The following is a 6066-nucleotide window of genomic DNA, read 5'->3' on the forward strand; positions in this document are numbered from 1 at the left end:
TTTCCGATATCCGCAACCCGGAGTTACAGCAGCATATTTGGTATTGTATTACTAACGAAAGTAGTTTGCTCCACGATTGGCCCCACAATGTATACACGACCTAATATCAGGGATATTAGAGTTGATACACTTTTTATGAAGGTTACAATTTATCATGCTTGACATGCAACAATTTAATACTTTCAAAATTATAAGCTCGTTTTCAGCGAGTCTATTTTATCGTAAGGAAAACAATACTGTGTGGAGGTAATTTTTGCTGTGTGCAATAAATACTGTGTGCAATGAATTATTGTTGTCTTTATGAAAGATTCTATTTGTACGTTACACAACGTACCATTTTTCTCATCGTTTCGCGTGATGTTGCAAAGGAAAGATATTGCAATGGTAAAAATGAACTTATGTTGAGCAATGTAACGGTACGAGCTATCTTTTGATCACGATGACGTCACAGGTCGATAGAGATCTCGTACATCAATATCCTGTCACGCGGTTTTTTGATACGTTATCCACGCAAAAAGGTTCTCGCACGCGAAACACCCCGCTACGTAAGCGATAGGATCGAGGAAAATCGACCGGCACGTTTCCACGAACGCGAACAAAGCAACGACCGAATTCTCCGGCTTATATTGTCGTCACTTGGCTTTCATCGAGTGGAAATAAGAGATTCGAGTCAGGCACTCTGCTTGGCGGAACAGGTGCGCACTGTCGACGTCGCGAAGCGTTAAACCAGCTTCGATCGATCCCCGCTTACATTGAACTTCAATCGAATCGTGCATCTAATCGTCTCGGCTCGAACGAATATCAGCATTGTAATGGGAATGCTTGATTCGTTGGTTGACGAGAGTAGAAAGAAAAAGAGGGAGATAGGAAACCACGAAAGTCGACATTAATCTTCGCCCTTCGGACAAGATCATAGAAGAGGGAAATTGATGGTCGTCCTGGGATGCCCTAACGTGGCCACGTTCTGCCGATAGAGTGCCATTTCATTATAAAAATTGACATGGGACAGGCCGACGAATCTAGACCATCCTCGTCGATATCAAATCAATAAAGCTTTCAGCCTCGTAAAGGGCTTTTTCTGCGGTCAGATACAATATGATCTTACCCTAATGTCCGATAATTTCATAACTGCATTTACGATGTCTGTTTCGTACTTGAATATTGTTCATTGAGGCTTTGCAAATTATTTTCTAACGATTCTTACACTTTGAGTTTCGTTAAAATTTCATCCCCTAATAATTGTTCTATTTGCAATCGAGTAGAAGTTTTTGTGATGATCTTAAAAGCTTGTTAACCAAAAATAGTCCTTTTCAGCGCTATTTTCTTCGAGAGAAGTCAACCATGCTCTTCGGCATATCGATCGAAAGGAAATCGAAGAGCCACCCCTTGCTGGAGAATTACTCGTGTACGAAATTTCTCTGTGAACACCTGAAACGATCCAATAACGGGATAATCAATAGAAACGGGCTACTCGTTAAATGGACATTAGGACGGAATGCCGCGAGGGTCGAGCAGCCGATAACAAATTGCAGGGTTAGGCGTGAAAGCAGGCAACTACTTTGCAACGCCGATCAGATAGAAACTGAAAATTGGAAAGCCTATCCGTGCCAGTACAGCCGAGTCCTTAATCGATTCGTCTCGAGTACGAAACAAAATTATCCACCTCCTTGCTTCTCCCTTGCTTAATTAATCAAGGACTCGTAATTCGCCGGAGATTGAAAACGAAGAATTTTATAATGTTCTATAAAACATGTGGAGTCCAGTCGAAATCGAAGCCACAATTAATTAAAATCATTCCGCAGTTAATTAAAAATACCGTCACGCATCGAATATCGATAATATCGTCGACGTGTCGGCCGCCTCCGGTCGTCTTTCACGACGCCATAGAAACGCGTGCACCAAAGTGTGGGTCTTAACGACACACCATAGGGCTCATAAAACGTAGGAATGAGTGACGTCAACGAATACCCGAACACATTCTTATATTATCGATTGATTTATTTATTTACGCGGGGCAAGTCCATTTACGGTTGCAGCGAGCGGAGCGAAACGATAATGGACACGCCAGATCGAATATGCGATTGTACGGAAGGAGCGAGTGTCTGTAACGAGTCTGTAATTGTATCATTTGTTACACGGGAGGCCATTGTTAATTGTGATACGTTAACTATCGTGCAGGGATAATGTAATATATTCGCTAATTAAAAGAAAGCTTTAATTTGATAATTAGCTATTCGCGTCGTCAATAATAATTAAAGCCTCGTGTTAAAGCGTTCAATTTCGCATGCGATTCAATATGACACGATGTAATTAAACGATTACCTTGCATGAATAACGTTGTGCACGCATATTCAGCTTTTGTTGCTTTCTGCATACATCGACCAACGTTTCCCACCGCAGAGTCTTCGAATTAAAGATTAACACACGCAATTCTACTAATGCAACAGGCATCGTTGCCATACTTAAGCGCCGCATCCCCTATGTGTTTAGTAAATTTGCACGAGACCAGACACTTGACCCGAAAGAAAAAAGAAATCAGCCGACGTTTTCGCCGAGCAGAAAACTCTGTAAATAAATCAGCCCACTGCTCGGCAACGAGTCTTAGCAACGAGCTTCGTGCTTTATCCAATATTTGCACATCGCTGCTTTATGAGAGGGATAACACTTCGAACTGCTTATCTTCTCCTTTTGTTTGATTTGTATCCGAGTCCCGCGGGAGTTCAGCTGCGAAAAAGAAGAAGAGGCAGGTGCGCTGCAGATCGATATCACACACGTACAACGAGAGACACGTTTCGAAATAGTCTCGTCAAGCTTCGATTCGCATACGATTTCGCGACACTCTCTAACGAACAGGGACGAGTTAATCGAGCCAATTCAATTAAACATTTACGCGAACGTGCCTTCGAGTTAGAGACGATGATCTTCCGCGATTATTATCCGGCGAATTAGCTATGATTAGAAATTTTGTGTTAGATATTCGGGGCAAGTTCGCTGAATCGGAGATTCTGTGCGAACGAGAGTGGAGCTTTTTTTCGGCTAATGAAAGTTCGTAACATTTGGAAACGATCAGACATTTTATTCTTATATTAAAAGTTTCTTATGATCGGTTAACGAGTCTCCTTCGATTATGATGGTTCGAAGGGATATTAAATATCTCACATAAATTTCCTTTCATTTAACGGTATCGTTCGTCAAAATTACTTTGGGACCTCCCTTCGAGAGTCTGGAGTTAAATGTCTTTGCTCGGAGCTAACAGTGCTGTTTGACATACTCTTTTCATCTCTTAAGTTCATTTATAACTACAAGTTGCAATATGTCCATACTTTTAGACCATATCACTAGAACCTCAAATTCCTAGCCCCAAGATTCTCCAATGTCAATATTTCCAAATTCTTAGACCATGGACAACCAACTCTGTCTACTGTTCAATGCTGAAATTCGCATGTAGTACAAAATCGATATCATTTTTATCGTGCCAATTATTGCCATTCGGATCAGCATTGGACATCGCTGAATTTACAGAGTCCTGTCGAATATAACGACGGCGTAGTTTGCTGGATGAAATCGTGACATATCGGAGATTCAGACAAGACATTTTTTGCCCGGATCAAACAGTAATACTTCATCGTGGACGAGTTGGAACGTTGTTCATTGTCGTCGACCTTGATTATCGGGTTCTTGGGTTGCTGGCTCTCCTGAATCACTCGTAGCCATTTAATCCTGACGGTCGACGGCCATGCGTTCTCGTTTGACAGTCGATGCGATTGCTTTTACTCGTAGTGACAAAGCTCGTAAAGCACGGCAATCGTAAACGTTCGGGCAATTATATAACAACCATTATTTTCGTGCCTTTACGATGGAATTACGCTCTTAGCTCGTAACTCGATCGCTCGCGAAACTCGTAAAGCTTTGTGATGCATCGATTCGCAGTTTGCTTCGAAACGATGCGACACTGGAATCTGGGCAAACAGGGCATCGAGTATCGGTATAAAAATCGTCTGGTCATGGTCGTAACGAAGGCGGTCTGTTTGTTACCGACGATGTCTTTGTCAACACGTTAATTGCCTTAACGATGATTAAAATTGCATGTTGGCAGCTGCTACTTTATTCGAAAAATATCGCTTATAACTTTCGTGACTTTAATTGTCCAAAGAAATTATGTCTTTTCCCTTTGAAGCAGAAATTTTACGAGTTTAGTCAGAAAAGAGTAACCTTACTGTTTAGGTGTCAATATGGATCTAACTCGTGACCGCATTCTGATAATATCGAGAAAAAAGATTGGCACAAAGAACCGATTCGTCCTGGAATTACGCTCTACTTGATTTTCACGCGTACGTTTCGAGATGGTGTACCGTGCCCTTTTGGCCTTTCATAACGGGAACGAGGTCTGTGCAATTCCCTCGTCTGCCCTATATACCGATATTGCGAGTTCCATATAGCGAATTCGTCTTTGAAATCTCGCGACAGACGGGGAGGTAAACATCTGACAGTTTTGGTGAAAAGTGTGTTGGCACGTGCTGTTCATTGTACTTACAAATCGGCTGGATGAACAGGGTCTTGTAACAATAAATTTATATACCTAAACCGAGGTTTTGAATAATGAAAGGAGGCTCACTTTATAGAATCTCCTAACCCAGTACGTCAAAATATTTACTCCACAGGTTTACAAAGTTTCAAACTTTTCGAAAGAATTAATGATAAGTAGCCTTATTCGCGAATTTCCAGTCATAGGCACAGAAGTACCCTTCGTTTCAACGCGAGTATTTTCAGGAAGCAAGGAGGGTAATAACTAGCCAGTTACAGAACTAGGTACCCTGCCGCTAGAACAATGCTGTAATTTCCTCTCTCGTGAGACGGGGACGCAGAAAAGAGGTCAGACTTAAAACAGTCGACACCCTACTCGAGGTCTCATTAGCTTAGCGCGAGTGCTGCGAACGAATCTCGCGATCTAAAATATTTACGAGTCGCTCGCTGGTCGACGGTAGCTGAAATTTTCAATGCGCTCATCGTCCCGGGAAGAGAAATTCGGCTTCCACAGTCGTCGCTTGCGCTTCGTTAAACTTTCATTCGCCGTAATGATCCTTCTACTCTTCTTTCGAGTCTTTGAACGGTCCTCCTCCTTATCGTGTTTGAGCTGGCTACCGGTTAACGAGTTCGCGTCTCGATGGGATTACGCGTGCGTTCCGCAAAGAGGAAATTGATCAACGATGTTTCGCGCGAATTAATTAAGAACACGTTATGCGAGGGAATCTCGGATATGTCCTATCCTTGAGCTCCTTCGTTCTGCAATTAGTTCGTTGGATGACGCGGAGCCCGGTGTTACAGGCTGCTCTCAATTTATGTCAACGAGAATTTCATTCGCGTAATTGTAATACCCCCAGTCTTTCGTCGTGATTCGGATAGACGCTAATGAATGCGATGCTTGACACGCGAATCGTTGTAACCGATCAATTTCCGACGCCTTAACGCGCGTTACCTAAACGCGCGTCTCGGGAGGGTCTGCTTAAGCTAGCTTTTACGAGCCTTTTTCTCGGATATAATTTGTGGCGGGATTTCATACGGATGTTCCAGATACGGACGCATGAAATATAGTGCATCTTAATCCCTTCTGGCCGTGCGGGATAAATTTCAGAGGCAACTCCAGGAATCGAGTGGAGAAATTCATGGCATTTGTTGCTAAATTCTGCAAAAATTGTTCTCTCTAAACTCCCTGTTGGCGTAACTTAAATATAAAGTCGGATTGGGTTTCAAATAAAATTATATCGATCCCAAGTATTTTCGCCTTTGCGTTATTTAAAACAGTTTGCTCGGTACTATTTGTGACTTGGCAAGAATAAAATGTAATGGAACTTGCAGCGTCCAAAAGTTCTATATTCGGAAGAAAGTGGGTGAAGTGTTGTGTCGAGGAATGTTTAATAACAATTGTTTAAATGAAAAATGCCCTGGTTATTTCAAGAATGTAACTTCGATTTAACCCTTCCGCTCTGACGCACTTGTTCTGAAACGTGCTCGCTACGAAAGGAACAGGTTGGCATTGATGCACCGTGTTACGACGCACGATTGCGT

Source organism: Megachile rotundata, chromosome 5 (assembly GCF_050947335.1).
Source record: "Megachile rotundata isolate GNS110a chromosome 5, iyMegRotu1, whole genome shotgun sequence".
NCBI classification, from domain to species: Eukaryota; Metazoa; Arthropoda; class Insecta; order Hymenoptera; family Megachilidae; genus Megachile; species Megachile rotundata.